The following is an 18,005-nucleotide window of genomic DNA, read 5'->3' as shown; positions in this document are numbered from 1 at the left end:
ATTCTTTTTTTTTTTTAAAGATTTTATTTTATTTATTTGAGAGAGAGACACAGTGAGAGAATGAGCGAGGAGAAGGTCAGAGAGCGAAGCAGACTCCCCATGGAGCTGGGAGCCTGATGTGGGACTCGATCCCGGGACTCCAGGATCACGCCCTGAGCCGGAGGCAGTCGTCCAACCAACTGCGCCACCCAGGCGTCCCACTTTACAGAATTCTTGTGTAAGTGCTATAAGTTTTGGAGAGGAGCCTTTGGGTTTTCCATGTAAAGTATCATATCATCTGCAAAGAGTGAGAGTTTCACTTCTTCTTTGCTGATTCGGATGCCTTTTATTTCTTTTTGTTGTCTGACTGCGGAGCCTAGAACTTCTAGTATTATGTTGAATAGCAATGGTGATAGTGGATAGCCCTGCTGTGTTCCTGACCTTAGGGGAAAAGCTCTCAGTTTTTCTCCACTGAGAATGATATTTGCAGTTGGTTTTTTATAGGTGGTTTGATATATTGAGGTATGAACTCTATCCCTATACTGTGAAGAGTTTTGATCAAGAAAGGATGTTGTACTCTGTCAAATGCTTTTTCAGCATCTATTGAGAGTATCACATGGTTCTTGTTCTTTCTTTTATTAATGTGTTGTATCGCATTGATTGATTTGTGGATGTTGAACCATCCTTGCAACCCTGGAATAATTCCTACTTGGTCATGGTGATTAATACTTTTAATGTACTGTCGGATCCTACTGGCTAGTATTTTGGTGAGCATTTTGCCATCCATGGTCATCAGAGACATTGGTATGTAATTCTTTTTTTTTTTTTGATGGGGCCTTGGTTTGGTTTTGGGATCAAGGTAATGCTGGCCTCATAAAGTGAGTTTGGAAGTTTTCCTTCCATTTCTATTTTTTGGGAACAGTTTCAGGAGAATAGGTATTAAATCTTTAAATGTTTGGTAGAATTCCCCTGGGAAACCATCTGGCCCTGGACTCTTGTTTGTTGGGAGATTTTAGATTACTGCTTCAGTCTCCTTACTGATTATGGGTCTGTTCAGGATTTCTTTTTCTTCTTGGTTCAGTTTTGTTTGTGTTCAGTTTCAGTTTGTGCATTTCTAGAAATGCATCCATTTCTTCCAGATTGTCAAATTTGCTGGTGTATAGTTGCTCATAATATGTTCTTATAATTGTTTGTATTTCTTTGGTGTGGTTGTGATCTCTCCTCTTTCATTCATGAATTTAGTAATTTGGGTCCTTTCTCTTTTCTTTTTGATAAATCTGGCCAGGGGTTTATCAATCTTATTAATTTTTCAAAGAACCAGCTCCTAGTTTTGTTGATTTGTTCTACTGTTCTTTTGGTTTCTATTTCATTGATTTCTGCTCTGATCTTTATTATTTCTCTTCTCCTGCTGGGTTTAGGCTTTCTTTGCTGTTCTTTCTCCAGCTCTTTTAGGTGTAGGGTGAGGTTGTGTACCAGTGATCTTTGTTTCTTGAGAAAGGCTTATATTGCTATATACTTTCCTTTCTGGACCACATTTGCTGTATCCCAAAGTTTTTGAAAAATTGTGTTTTCATTTTCACTTCTTCCCATGAATTTTTAAAAATTCTTCTTCAATTTCCTGGTTGACTCTTTTATTTGTTAGTAGGATGCTCTTTAGCCTCCATGCATTTGACTTCTTTCCAACTTTCCCAATATTTTGGTACGAGTTGAGACCTGATTCGTGAACTAGGATGTGATCTATTTTGGAGAATGTTCCACGTGCACTAGAGAAAAATATATATTCTGTTGATTTGGATGGAATGTTCTGAATATATCTGTGATGTCCATCTGGTCCAGTATGTCATTTAAAGTCTTTTTTTCCTTGTTGATCTTTTTTTTTCTTTCTTCTTCTTCTTCTTCTTCTTTTTTTTTTTTTAGGTGATCTGTCCATTTCAGTGAGGGGGGGCATGTTAAAGTCCTCTACTATTATTGTGTTATTGTTGATGTGTTTCTTTGATTTTGTTGTTAATTAGTTTATATAACTGGCTGCTCCCATGTTATGGGCATAGATATTTAAAATTGTTACATCTTCTTGTTGGATAGGGCCTTTAAGTATGGCATAATGTCCTTCCTCATCTCTTTTTATAGATTTAGGCTTAAAATCTAATTGATCTGATATAAGGATTGCCACCCCAGCTTTCTTTTGTTGTCCATTAACATGGTAAATTTTTTCCACCCCCTCACTTTAAATCTGGAGGTGTCATTGGGTCAAAAATAAGTTTCTTGTAGCCAGCATATTGATGGGTCTTGTTTTTTTTATCCATTCTGATACCCTGTGTCTTTGATTGGGGCATTTAGCCCATTTACATTCAGGGTAGCTATCGAAAGATATGAATTTAGTACCATTGTGTTGCCTGTAAGGTGACTGTTACTGTATATTGTCTCTGTCCCTTTCTGATCTACTACTTTTAGGCTCTCTCTTTAGTTAGAGGACCCTTTCAGTATTTTCTCTAGGTCTGGTTTGGTGTTTGCAAATTCTTTTAGTTTTTGTTTGTCCTGGATGCTTTTCATCTCACCTTCTATTTTCAATGACAGCCTAGGTGGATATAGTATTCTTTGCATATTTTTCTCATTTAGTGCTCTGAATATATCTTGTCAGTCCTTTCTGGCCTGCCAGGTCTCTATGGATAGGTCTACTGCCAATCTAATATTCCTACCATTGTATGTTATAGACTTCTTGTCCCTAGCTGCTTTCAGGATTTTCTCTTTGTCACTGAGACTTGTAAGTTTTACTATTAGATGACAGGGTACTGACCTATTTTTATTGATTTTGAGGGGGACTCCCTGTGCCTCCTGGATTTTGATGCTTGTTCCCTTCCCCACATTAGGGAATTCTGTGCTATAATTTGCTCTCATATACCTTCCCCCTGCCGTCTTCTTCTTTTGGGATTATCCTAATAATTATTAATAATTATCTCAAATATTCTAATATTGTTTTGTCTTATGGTATCACTTATCTATCGAATTCTCCCCTTTGTGGTGCAGTATTTATCTTTTTTTTTTTTTCAGTTTCTTTATTTTCCATAATTTGGTCTTCTATATCACTAATTCTTCTGCCTCATTTATCCTAGCAGTAAGAGCCTCCATTTTTTATTGCACCTTATTAATAGCTTTTTAAAATTTCAGCTTGGTTAGATTTTAGTTTTTATTTCTCCAGAGGGCATTTTTATTTCTCCAAAATGGGATTCTCTAGTATCCTCTTTTTTTTTCAAGCCCAGCTAGCATCTTGATAATCATCATTCTGAACTCTGGTTCTGACATCTTACTAATATCCATATTGATTAGGTACCTAGTCATCAGTACTGCCTCTTGTTCTTTTTTTTGAGGTGACTTTTTCCACCTTATCATTTATCCAGATACGAGTAGATGAATGAGAGAACAAAATACTAAAAAGGTTGCAACAACCTCAGAAAAATATATGCTAACCAAATCAGAAAAGACCCAAAACTGTGGGGAGAAGAAAGGAGAAAGGAAAAAAGAGAAAACAAAATATGATTAGAGCAGATCCATACACTTGATTTTTGGTGTATTTTGGTCTGTTAGAAGAAATGGCCTCCCCAAACTTTAAAGAAAGAAAACTTTTTATGTATATAAAAAGAAGGGTAAACATGATGAAGGAATGGAATACGATTGTAAAGATGAAAATTAAAAAGGATTATAGAAAAGGAATTAGTGAGATGAGAATTTGGTTGAAAAAGGAAAAAAGAAAAAAAAAACAGGAACAAGAGAATGTGATCAGCCTGGAAACTAGAACAAAGTTATATACCTAGATTTAGGGTATATTTTGATCTGTTAGAAGAAACTACCCCAAAATTTTAAAGAAAGAAAGACTTATATGTATATAAAACATAAGATTAAATATAATGAAGGGATAGAATATGAGTATAACAATAAAGATTTTTAAAAGATTTTTAAAGGTATTGATAAAATAGTTTTAAAAGGTTAAAATACGAAAGAGGAAAATTTTTTTAAAAAATAGAATAAGAGAAAATAAAAAAATTTTAATTTTGAAAGACTGAAGAATCATAGGGGAAAGCTATGAATTCTATGTTTCATTCCCCTAGCTCTGGAGTTGCATGGTTCTCATTGAATAGTGAATTTAATCTTGGCTGGATGTTCTTGCTGGTCTACTGGGTGTAGGGCCTGTTGCAGTGATTCTCATATGCCTTTGCTCCATGTGGAATTGCACCACTCCTGCCAGGGGCCAGGATAAGTAATCTGCTCAAGTTTGCTCTTGGTAGCTTTTGTTCCCTGAATGCTTTCTATACAGTTTTGGAGGAAGAGAATACAGATGGCAGCCTCCCAGTGTCTGGCCTGGAGTAGCTGAGAGCTCAGGGCCCCACTCCTCAGTGCACCCTCAGAGAAAAGCAGTTAATCCCTCCTGTCACTCTGGTCTCTAGCCACATTCCATGCTTACCCAGCCTGTGATTGAGTGTTTCTGTCTCTGGTGCATGGCTCCACTTGGAGTCTCCAAACCCAGCCAATTCCTGTAGTGCACTCCTATGCCTCTCCTCCTAGAGGAAGAAGGAGGGGGTCTCCCTGGATCTGCCACTTTTGGGGGTCCCTTCTTGAAAAGCAATGACATGGGTGTGTGGGGAATCACAGTTTTTGACAATCCCAAGCTGAGAGCCCACTCCTTGGCTCCATCTCTGCTGCCGGCTTCCTGGGGCCAATACCTGGGAGCTCTGTCACACTTAGACATCTCTGGTCTTTCTTGCCTTGTGCATTCTGAGACCACACTGTCCTGGTGAGCGCTCCATCCCCTGGTTAGCATCTGGAGTGATGTTCCTCAATGGAGCAGACTTCTAAAAGTTCCAGTTTTGTGCTCTGCTGCTCTACCACTTGCCAGGAGCCAGCCCCTCTCCCCGCAGGCTATCTTCCTGTATATTCACTTCTCTGCATGTCCTACCTCCCAGAAAGTGGTCGCTTTTCTGTCCCTAGAATTGCTGCTTCTCTCTTCAATCTCCTGTTGAGTTTGTAGGTGTTCAGAATGGTTTGATAACTATCTAGCTGAATTCCTGGGACCTGATGAAATTTAGGTCTCCTACTGCTCCACCGTCTTGCTCCTCCCCCTATCACCTACAACTTTTAAGGCATAAAATAATTTTAGCTTCTAGCCAACAATTCTTATCACAATTCTTACCACAATCACTGGCAAACTAATTTTAAACAATATAACAATATAGTGCAATACATCTGATTGTTAATTATACACTTTGTATGTGTGTGTGTTAGGTTCTGAAAATGGAGGAGGACAGATAAAAGCCATGTCTTATCCCCAGAGAAGAAAATTGCAAATTATGGGGGGAGAAGGTGGAAGAAATTTCTTATCATTTATATTTTTCTACTTTTATACAAAACACATCAACAAAATACATTCAAAATTTACTTAATCTCTATAGGAAAAAAGGTATTTTTTTGCACTTTGAATTTATTAAAATAAATACCGGTTGAATTAGCTCTCCAAGGTGCTAATAGGATTTAGACTTTTTGATATATCTTATTATTGAATCTTGTGTTCTTTTGTGACTATTTCAGAGAGAATAAATTGCTGAGGTATTTTTAAAAATCATAGTATAGTTGACATAGTATAGCCTCAGGTTTTTTTTTTTTTTTGTAAACTATATGAGATGTTGCTGTTCCAAAGCTGGACATTTTATTATATAAATATACCTACCATTTTTATAAATCATTAAAAATTTTCTCACCCCTATTACAAAATGGCAAGTAAAGGATTTTTAAAACATAGAACTAAGGAAATAAAGGTTAGAGACTAGTTACCATGTCTAAATTTACTCAAAAACAAAGCAAAGATGGTATAGACTTTACCTTCACAATTTTCATGGTAACTAGAAAAAGAGAAGATAGATGTTTTGTAAATTAACTAGTTGTTTTAACATATGTGGGATAAATTGTCTATTTTTTTGTATTGTTGCCTTTCAGTGGTTGATGGCCCCAAATACATCCATATCCACATATACATATATTGCATAAATATAATACATATTTAGTGTCAGAGCCAAATACTGTACCTAATGGCCTGCAACAGATACTTGAGTGTCAAGGTGGAGCTCTTTGCTGGTTAACTGGCCTCAGAACCATGGTTTGTTAGTCAGAGTCTTATCATTTGTTAATATACTCACAAAGAATTTGAGTTTTCTAAATTTCTGATTTTATATTTTCCAAAAAATCCAACACCTATTCCTTTTTAAAAAGAGATATAATGACATATAACATTGTGTTAGTTTTAAGTGTACATGAAAATGATTTGATGTATATATATTGTGAAATAATCAGCACAAGACTCATTAATAGCCATCACCATACATAGTTGTATTTTTTTCTTGTAATGAGAACTTTAAAGATTTACTCTCAGCAACTTTCAAATAGGCACTACAGTATTCTCAACTATAGTCACTATGCTGTACATCATAACACCAGGACTTACTTGTCTTATAACTGGAAGTTTGTATCTTTTGACTGCCTCCACGCATTTCACTCCCCTCCCCACCACACCCCACTTCTGGCAACTACCAATCCTTTCTATGTATCTATGAGTTTCTTTCTTTCTTTCTTTCTTTCTTTTTTTTTCTAACGGAATAAATTTGACATAACATTGCATAAATTTAAGGTATACACATGTGTTTCTTCAATACATGTATATGTTGAAATATGATTGCCATTATATTTATCACATTATAGCATAGTGTTGTCTATATTTACTATGCTTTAGTTCTCTATAGCTTATTTACTACTTGTTACAAGTTTGTACCTTTAAACAACATGTCTTATTCCCCATCTCCCAGTAACCTCCATTTTACTCCACCTTTTTATAGGTTTGACCTTTTTAGATTCCACATTTAAGTGATAATCTTATATTATTTGTCTTTCTCTGTTTGACTCATCTCACTTAGCATAACATGTTCATGTTATTGCACCCATGTTATTGTAAATGGTAGGATATCCGTCTTTCTCATGGCTGAGAGATAATCCATTGTGTACATATACCACATCTTCTTTGTCCATTTATCTGTTGATAGGCATTTAGGTTGTTCCCATATCTTGACTATTGTGAATAATGATGATACAACATGAGAGTGCATATGTCTTTCTGAAATCCTTTCCTTTGGATGGAATCCAGAAGTGGGATTGCCAGATCATATAGTAGATCTCTGTAATTTTTTTGAGAATCCTCATATTGTTTCCCATAGTAGTAGGACTAATATACTTAAAAAAAAAAAAAAGCTTTATTTGTTTTTATTTGAGAAAGGGAGAGGGAGAGGAATGGGGAGCACAGGGAGAAGTACTCAAGCAGGCTCCATTCTGAGCACAGAGCCTGATGCAGGGCTCAATCCCAGGACCTTGAGATCATGACTTGAGCTGAAATTAAAAGTCAGCTGCTTAACCAACCAGGTCCCCAATTTGCATTCTTAAAACAGTATATAAGAGTTCCCTATTAACCATGTTCCCACCAGCACCTGTTGTCCTTTGTCTTGATGACAGTTATTCTAGCATATTTGAAGTAATATCTCATTGTGGTTTTAAACTACAGTTCCTTGGTGATTAGGGATGTTGAACATCTTTTTATGTGCCTGTTGTCCATTTTGATTCTAGGAATTTATTCATTTCTTCCAGGTTGTCCAGTTTATTGGCATTTACTTTTTCATAATGCTCTCTTACAATTGTTTGTATTTCTGTGGAGGTGTCTCCTCTCTCATTCATGTTTTTATTTATTTGGGCTTTCTTGCTCGCTCTTTTTTTTTTTTTTTTCTTTTTCCCTGATAAGTTTGGCTAGAGGTTTATCAGTTTTACTGATTTTTTTCCCCCTCAAAGTACTCTTGGTTTTATTGATCTGTTCTATTGGTTTTTTAGTTTCTATAGCATTTATTTGTTCTCTGATCTTTATTATTTACTTCCTTCACTGCTTTTAGGTTTTATTTGTTGTTCTTTTTCTAGCTCCTTCAGGCATTAGGGTTATGTTGTTTGAGATTTTTCTTGCTTTTCAATGTAGACGTATATTGCTTTAAAATTTCTTCTTAGAACTGCTTTTTGCTGGGTCCAGAAGGTTTTGACCAATTGTTTTCATTTTTATTTCCATGTAATTTTTTTATTTCTTATTTGATTTCCTCGTTGACACATTCATTATTTTGTAGTACGTTATTTAACCTCCATGTGACTCTGGTCTTTCCAGATTTTTTTCTTGTGGTAGTGTAGTGGTCAGAAAAGATGTGTGCTAGGACTTTGAACTTTCAGAATTTGTTGGGGCTTGTTTTGTGGGCTAATTTGTGATCTATTCTAGAGAATGTTCCATGTGTACTTGAAAATAATGTGCATTCTGCTGTTTAAGGATGGAATTTTTTTTCTTTTCTTTTCCTTTCTTTTCTTTTTTTTAAATAGACTCCACATCAGCATGGAGCCCAATGCGGGGCTTGCACTCACAATCCTGAGATCAAGACCTGAGCTGCGATCAAGAGTCAGATGTTTAACCAACAAAGCCACTCAAGCACCCATAGGATGGAATGTCCTGAATATATCTGTTAGGTCCATCTGGTCCAGTGTGTCATTCAAAGATATTGTTTCCTTATTGATTTTCTTTTAGATGGATCTAACAATTGATGTAAATGGGGTATTAAAGTCTCCTACTAATGTCTTATTATTGATTAGTTCCTTTATATTTGTTATTAACTGTTTCATATATTTTAGTTCTCCCTTGTTGGCTGCATATTTATAATTAGTATGTCTTCTTGTTGGATTGTCCCCTTTATTATTATATAACATACGTCTTTGTTCTAAAGTCTATTTTAACTCAGTGTTGCTACTCTGGCTTTTTCTTGACATCCATTTGCATAATAAGTAATTCTCCATCCCTCCACTTTTAATCTGCAGGTGTCTTTAGGTCTAAAATGAGTCTCTTGTAGCCAACATACAGATGGATCTTGTTTTTTAAAAATCCATCCTATGTCTTTTGATTATAGGATTTAGTCCATTTATATTCAAAGTAATTATTGATAGGTATGTGTTTATTGTTATTTTATTACTTGTTTTGTGGTTGTTTCTGAAGATTTTCTCCAATCCTTTCTTGTCTTATATGGTTTGCTAGTATCCTTTACTGATATGTTTGGATTTAACTTTTTTATTCTTTGCATACTTAATGGTTTTTGATATATAGTTACTGTAAGATTTTTATATAACCTCTTCTGCATAGAGCAGTCTGTATTAAGTTGATGTTGTTTAAGTTTGAACCCATTCTTTACTCCTCTCTTCCCCATGGTTTAGGTATGTGGTGTCGTATTTAATTTTTATTTATTTATTCATTTTTCAAAGAGTTTATTTGTGTGTGTGAGAGAGAGCATAAGCAGGGGGAATGGCAGAGGCAGAGGGAGAAGCAGGCTCCTTGCTGAGCAAGAAGCCTGATGTGGGACTTGATCCCAGGACCCTGAGCTGAAGGCAGATGCTTAACTGACTGAGCCACCCAGGCATCCCATATGGTGTCATATTTTATATCCTTTTGAGTTCCTTGGCTGATTTTTAAAAATAGAAATATTCACTTTTACTGCTTTTGTGCTTCCTAACTTCATGCTGTGATTTTGATCTTCTCTTTCCACTCAAAGATTTCCTTTTAATATTTCTTCCAGGGCTGGGTTAGTGGCCATGAAAATTAGTTTTTGTCTGGAAAACCTGTTTCCTTTCCTTCTGTTCTTAAAAATAGCCTTGCTGGATAGAATATTCTTGGCTGCAAGTTTTTCCCCACTCAGCACATTAATTCATTTAGCCAGCATATAGTACATCATGTTTTTGATGTAGTGTTCAATGATTCATTAGTTACATATAACACCTAGTGCTTATCACCACATGTGCCTTCCTTAATACCTATCACCTGGTTACCCCATCCTCCCACACCCCTCTCTTCTGTAGCCCTCAGTTTGGTTCCTGGAGTCCAGCGTCTCTCATGGTTTGTCTCCCTCTCTGATTTCTTCCCATTCAGTTTTCCCTCCCTTCTTCCATGATCCTCTGTGCTATTCCTTATGTTCCACATATGAGTGAAACCATATGATAATTGCCTTTCTCTGCTTGGCTTATTTCACTTGGCACAATCCCCTCCATTTCCATCCATGTCAATGCACATGGTGGGTATTCATCCTTTCTGATGGCTGAGTAATATTCCATTGTATGTAGGGACCACATTTTCTTTATCCATTCATCTGTTGAAGGGCATTTTGCCTCTTTCCACAGTTTGGCTGTTGTGGACATTTCTGCTATGAACATTGAGGTACATGTGCCCCTTCTTTTCATTACATCTGTATTTTGGGGGTAAATAACCAGTAGTGCATTTTCTAGGTTATAGGGTAACACTATTTTAATGTCTTGAAAAAACTCCATACAGTTTTCCAGAGTGGCTAAAACAGCTTTCATTCCCACCAACAGTGTAAGAGGGTTCCCATTTCTCCACATCCTCACCAACACTTGTTTCCTCTCTTGTTAATTTTTGCCCTTCTAACTGGTATAACGTGGTCATGTCACTCCCCTCTGGCTTGGAAAGTTTCTACTGAAAAATCTGGTAACAGCCTTATGGGGTTTCCTTTGTATGTATGTAACTGTCTTCCTTTGTCTTGTTGACTTCAATATTTTTTTAATCACTATATTTTGCCATTTTAATTACAATATGTCTTGGTGTAGATCTGCTTTTGTTGATTTTGTTGAGGGTTCTCTGTGCCTCTTGGATATGGATATCTGTTTCCTTCCCCAGATTAGGGAAGTTTTCAGCTATTATTTCTTCAAATATATTATTTACCCCTTTTTCTCTCTCTTCTGAAATTCCTACAATGCAAATGTTACTACATTTGTTGGAGTCACTGAATTCCCTCTGTATATTCTTGTTTTGCAGTTTTTCTCTGGTTCAGCTTGATTACTTTCCATTACTTTGTCTTCTAGGTCATTAGTTCATTCTTCTGCTTCTTCTAGCCTGCTATTCTCCCCACCAAACATGTGTCTTATTTTGTTTTTTGAGTCCTTTATCTCTATGTTATTCCTTATCTCTGTGTTAATGGTCTCACTGATGTTCTCCACTCTTATCACATCTGGGTAGTATCTTTATGATCATTAAAACTTTAAATTTTCCATCAGGTACATTACTTATATCTGTTTCATTTAGATCTCCAGTGATGGCCTTGTCCAGTTCTTTCATTTGGGACAAATTCCTCTGCATTCCCATTTTGTCTAAGTCTCTGTTTCTGTTTATCTGTGTAACATAAGTCCATCATGTCTCCTGTTCTTGAGGATAATGGCTTTATGAAGAATAGGTCCTGTATTGTCATGCAGTGTAGGGTCTCTTGTTCTTTAGGGCCTGCTGCTTTTGGGAGTGTCTCTAGTGTGTGCTGTATGTGCTTTGCTGTAGTGTCCTGACTACTTTATCCGTCAGGCCAGTCAGCTGCAGAGGCTCTCTTTTCCTGTCATGGGTAGTGTTTGGTTCTTGGCCTGAATGTTGTGCATTTTAACTAGGTGTGCTCTGGTCTGTTTGTGAAATGAGAACTGTCATCGCCACCACCACTGGAACCAAGGCCTCAGACAACTTCTGGGTCAGGAATTGTGTTGGCAGGGGTTTGGGCCGGTCTTCTGAGCACCACCCCCCCCATGCTGGGACTCTTGAGGGTCAGCATGACTGGGAAGGGGAGTTCCACTGGAGTGTATGGGACAGAGCTTGGTGTAGGTTAGGTAGTGTGAGTGCTGTGCTGGTTCCCATGGGTAGCCCTGTGCTTACGCTGAGGAATGGATGAGGGAAATGGCTCTGCCAGTTCCTTTGCTCCTGGAGAGGTCTGTCTGTGAATACTGCCTCTCTGGCATGTGCTCCAAGATGAGCAACCTCTTCATCGTGTGCCCATGTGCTCTTCAGATCGCTGTTTCCACAATGTGTCCATGGGCTGTTTGTCCTTCCTTTTCTCCAAGAGTAGCCCCAATGTCTTCCAAGCTCTCCCAGAGCCAAGCATGGTGACCTTTATAATCTGAGCTTTAAATCCCACTGGTTGCAAGAACTCATGAAAATTGGGCCTTCTCACTTTCCAAGCCAATTTCTAAAGTTTTTTTTTTTTTTAAATTTTTTATTTATTTGACAGAGAGAGAGAGAGAGAGAGAGAGAGATCACAAGTAGGCAGAGAGGCAGGCAAAGAGAAGGGGGGAAGCAGGTTCCCTGCTGAGCAGAGAGCCCAATGTGGGGCTCAATCCCAGGACGCTGAGATCATGACCTGAGCTGAAGGCAGAGGCTTAACCCACTGAGCCACCCAGGTGCTCCCCAAGCCAATTTCTATAGGGATTTGCTTTCCCTGTGTGGTAGCATGTCCCTTGTCCTTCTCCAGGACTATAGCTCCCTCTGTTTCTCTCCCAAGCTGCATCTGCACTTCCAAACTTCTTTGATGTGGCCTCTTTTCTACCTTTAGTTGTGGAGTTTGTTCTGTCAGTCTTCAGATTGACTTCTAGAGTATTTAGGACGATATGATAGTTATCTAGTCGTATCTGTGGGACACAGGAAACCTAGGGCCCTCCTACTCTGCTCCCATATTCCCTTCTCAGATCTTTCCTTTTTCTTTCTTTCTTTTTTTTTTTTTTTAAGATTTATTTGACAGAGATCACAAGTAGGCAGAGAGGCAGAGAGGCAGGCAGAGAGAAAGCAGGTCCTTGCTGAGCAGAGAGCCCAATGTGGGGCTCAATTCCAGGACCCTGGGATCATGACCTGAGCTGAAGGCAGAGACTTTAACCCACTGAGCCACCCAGGTGCCCCAGATCTTTCCTTTTTCTTAATGAAGGTTTTTCATCACTATAAACGTATAGTGGTACTGCTTTTGCTGCCTCCCATAAGATTTGCTGTGTTTTATTTTCATTCAAGACATTTTTTTTATCCATTGATAGTTTGATAGCATGTTGTTTAATCTCCATACATATATAACTTTCTAGTTTTCTTCTTGTAATTTTTAGCTTTATATTATGATCAGAAGTTACTTTAAATGATTTGAAACTTATCATATTTACTAAGACTTGTTTTGTGGCTTAACATAAAATCTGACCTGGAGAGTCCCATTTGAGAATGTCTGTTCTGCTTTTGGGTGGAATGGTCTGTAAATGGTCTGTAACTTGTAGTCTAACTTAGACTACAAGTTAGACCAGATGAACAGACATCCAATGTTTTTTGTCTTGTTGATTTTCTGTCCAATCTATCCATTGATAAAAGCGGGTGGGGACTGACATATCCTACTATTATATTACTATTTCTACCTTTAACATTTGCTTTACATATTTAGGTCCTCCTAATTTGGATGAATAAATATTTACAAGTGTACTTCGTTTTTTTTTTTTTTTTAATCTTTTTTTTTTTTTTAAGATTTTATTTATTTGAGAGAGAGAGAGACAGTCAGTGAGAGAGCGCACGAGCGAGGAGAAGGTCAGAGAGCGAAGCAGACTCCCCATGGAGCTGGGAGCCTGATGTGGGACTCGATCCCGGGACTCCAGGATCACGCCCTGAGCCGAAGGCAGTCGTCCAACCAACTGCGCCACCCAGGCGTCCCTACAAGTGTACTTCGTTTGACCCCTTTATCATTATACAGTGACTTTGTCACTTACTAGTCTTTGTTTTAAAGTATATTTTGTCGGACAAGCATAGCTATGTCAACTTTTGGTTTCCATTTGTAACAGCTTCTTTCTCCTCATTCCTGAGCTTATGTGTGTCCTTAAAGATGTAGTAGTTCCAGTAGGCAGCATAGTTGGGTCTTGTCTTGTTCAATTCGTCCAGCTATTGTTTTGATTGGAGAATTTAATTAATTTACATTTAATTATTGGTAGGCAAGACCTTACTAATATCATCTCATAATTGTTCTCTGGCTGTTTTATAGTTCTTTTCTTCCTCTCTTGCAGTCTTCCTTTGTGAGTTGTTCATTTTCTGTAGCTATTCACTTTAATTCCATTTTTTTTTTTTTAAGATTTTATTTGAGAGAGCATGAGCGAGCACGCTAATGCACAAGCAGAGGGTGAGGGCAGAAGGAGCGGGAGATGCAGAGTCCCTGCTGAGTGGAGAGCCCAACATGAGGCTTAATCTCAGGACCTTGAAATCATGACCCCAGCTGAAGGCAGATGCTTAACTGAATGAGCCACCCAGGTGCCCCAGTTCTCTTTGTGCATCTATTATCGGTTTTGCTGTGTAGTTATCATGAGTCTTACATGAAACATCTTTAAATCCATTAGTCTATTTTATGCTAACAATTTACTCTCCTACAAAAACTTTACTTCATTCTCCTTTTGTGTATCTGATGTCACAATTTGAATCTTTAGTATGAACAAATTACTGTAGTTATTTTTACTACCTTTGTCTTTCAACCTTTATACTAATGATGGGCCCACCAGCATCACATTATTCAGAATCTATGTATTTATTTTGGTCAGTGAGATTGACACTTTTTTTCTTTTTTCTTTTTTTTAAGATTTTATTTATTAGAGAGAGGGCACAGGCAGAGGGAGAAGCAGGCCCCCTGCTGAGCAGGGAGCCTGATGTGGGGCTTGACCCCAGGACACTTGGATCATGACCCGAGCAGAAGGCAGACACTTTACAACTAGGCCACCAAAGCATCCCTCAATGTTTTGTATTTACTAATACCCTTTCATTTCAGCTTGAAGAAATCACTTTAACATTCCTTGTAAAGCTTGTTCAGTTGTGATTAATTCCTTCAGCTTTTGCTTATCTGTAATACTCCCGCTTTTAATTCTGAAGGACAGTTTTGCTATGTATTCTTGGTTGGCAGTCACGAGTTCCCTCTTTGTTGTGGCACTGCACTGGGGGGATGGGGGTTTATAAGACTGTGTCATTGCTGCTTCTGCCCACTCCAGTGTGGGTTTTTCTCTCATTAACCTGATGGATAGGAATCGCTTGGATACTAGTGTCTGGATTTCTCTTAGAGGGGAATTGTTTTGTACATAGCTGTAGATTCAGTGTGTCCATGGGAGGAGGTGAGTTTAGGAGCCTCCTATCTCACCACTTTCTACTGGAACCAATTCTTTTTTATTTGAGGATGTAAAATTTAAAATGTTTAGAATAGTAGTTATTTAATTAATATGGAACAATTTATATGGAACAGTTTTTTTGTGGACATTAGCACAGATCTTTCTGATTAGGTTTTTGATCTGTATCCCTCTTTTTTTTTTAAATTTATTTGAGAGAGAGAGAGAGTACAGTGAGAAAACATAAGCAGGGAAGCAGCAGAGGGAGAGAGAGAGAGAAGCAGACTTCCTGCTGAACAGGGAGCCTGATGCGAGGCTCGATCTCAGGACCGTGAGATCATGACATGAGTTGAAGGCGGGTGCTCAACTGACTGAACCAACCAGGCACCCCCTGTATCTTTTTTAACAGGACAGCAGGTACTAAGGAATGTACTCAAGTGAGCAGTGTAACCAACTGATCAAGACATTATACTGGCTGGTCTGGCATTAGCTTGCGGCCATAATTTGGGTTAATCACCTTTCACAAAATAGATTCAACTGCTAACAAGGGGACTGGGTGATGGTACAAGAAACTAAGTGCAAATTTAGTGTTAAATGTAAAAAAGATACAAGTTGTAAATCACTAACACTTTGGTGTATGATCAGTAACACATTTCTACTTAGTCTGGTGGCTAACTTAAATTCCCATTACTCTTACCGAAAATAAGCTATTCACCAGAAGAATTTAGGTGTCTTTAAAAGTTTGTTTATGTGTAAAGTAGCATACTCTAGAAAGATATTCTTCTCATCCTCAGAATCAATTACAGAAAACATTACAAAAAATTTAAAATATATTTTGTTAGTTTTGTACTATTTAATAGTCATAATGGACTGAATGTGTCTAATTTAAGACATTTATCTGAGTTTGGTAGACCTATGGCCAAATTATATAAAGAATCTGTTTTAAAAGGGCTAAAAAATATTACTGCATTAAAGGCTTTCATATTTTAAGTATCTATGTAAATGTGTCCCATAGGAAACAACACAGCAAATCTGATCATTGTACTTAAGAAAATTCCCACTTTGAATACCGTTAGAAAACAAAGCACAAATTTAAAGAAAACTTTTACAATATAAAAATAATTTCCTTTTCCTTTATCTTAATCATATACCTTAAGTAAAAAAGATAAAAGATCTTAAATAAACTATGCAAATTGGAATAGGTAAGCATCACTAACATCAAAAACACAAACTCCAAGTTGTTTTATATAGCCACATATTTAAATGTATCTAATTTTCAAATATAATTGCCTGATAGAAAATGCTCCAGTCTGCTAGAAATGGTGTTGTGTTACCAAAGGTCAGCTGCACACAAAAATGGTGTTGCTGAGAGAAATGGCACATTTGACCTGGCACTCTTCAGGGGTGATCCACTGCACTTACATGGCTGTTAAAACTGTTAATTCTGCCAACTGTTCTTGAGATACTCAATGACATCTATGATTGTAGAAAATTGCCTCCTGATGGATATTGTAGGATATATATCATTTAATAGGACTCCCAGTAGCCTTGGATTAGAGCCAACTCCATAGGCACCAGGTTACAGGATATATGTTTACTTTTTTTTTTTTTTTACTGCCTAAAACATTTCTCAATAAGTTTGGAATTGTATTTATAGTTAGTAGTATAGGTACCTATAAACCTATTTATGGGTTCGGTGTCAGAACTGTGAATTACACACACTTGGGAGAGAGGAACCATCCCTTAGATTCTTTCTACATATGCTTCAGTGTCCAGCACAGTGGTATTTGCATAATTGATATGTTAATTCAATAAACATTTACCAAGACTTCTTTACATCTTCCATTTTGGAATTATTGTGGAAAGCCAATTTTGAGATTTCCAGGCAGTGAAAATTTAACACATGAAAGGCACTTGCCATTACTGATTGTATTTCAAAAAGGTGGTATTAAAGTTAGAAGTGGCAATTGTTCTGTAACTGTTCACATATGTGAAGTGGAATCCAAGGGTAATAGGACTTAAAGGATTCAACTGAAGCAAAAATGGAGGATATGAATAGGATTAGACTAGAAAAAAATTTTTTTGGTAGTTATTGCAGTGATAAAATAATTATCTTCATGAGGAAATACTGGGAAGGAGATAAAGTGACATCAAAAAAATCTACCAATATAATAGAGCATAATTCTAGTAAGTTTTTGGGGAAACTTTTTTTTTTAATTTGCTGACCTCTTTCAATCAATTAGAGTTTTTAATGCACTCTGAACTGTAACTAAACAACTACATGTTACTGACATGTTTTGTTAAGATGCAAGGAAAATTCTAGATTCTTTTAGTCTGAACCAAGAAATGAAAAGAGCCCATCCTTAGATTTATATACTTTTCTTATAAAAATAAGTTCAGTTATGCCAATATTTATCTGAAAATGGCAGCATTGAACAGCAAACTAATAAATGGAATAACCGCAGTGTCATTATGAGCTACAGTGAAACAAAACCGTAAAGTTACTTTTCCTATTTGAATAATAAATCAGACCAGTGAAAAAACCCTCAACTGTGGGGGGAGGGGAAGAGGCAAATGTAAATAAAGGATCTATATCAAAACAAAGTCCAGAAGACAAAAACCATAAATATTAGAACAATACTTCAAAAGTCAATTACTATCGCAGTGTAAAACTTCTAAGAAAGCAATTCAGAAGATAAATAAACACACTTGTTTAAAATCCAGAACTCTAAATACCTGATATACTTGATATACTTGGACCCACTACACAGCCCACTTACCAGCTCCAAATATTGTTTTCCTCAGGTATTTCTAGAGGCTGTAGAAATCTACTGGGTTCATTTATTGTTACAAAAACTTTTCTCAATTGTGAAAAATTAAAATCAGTTCTTCAAACTTTAGAAAGAAAATGGAAAGTCGCTTCACTATAAAACACCATGAAAACAGGGTATGTTTGCCACAATGGGAGTGTGTTTTTTTTTTTAAAGGAAACAGAATCTGTTTCATCCCAT

This window comes from Neovison vison, chromosome 3 (assembly GCF_020171115.1).
Source record: "Neovison vison isolate M4711 chromosome 3, ASM_NN_V1, whole genome shotgun sequence".
In the NCBI taxonomy this organism is placed as follows: Eukaryota; Metazoa; Chordata; class Mammalia; order Carnivora; family Mustelidae; genus Neogale; species Neogale vison.
The sequence above is the reverse complement of the archived record's forward strand: the minus strand, read 5'-3'. Positions refer to the sequence as shown.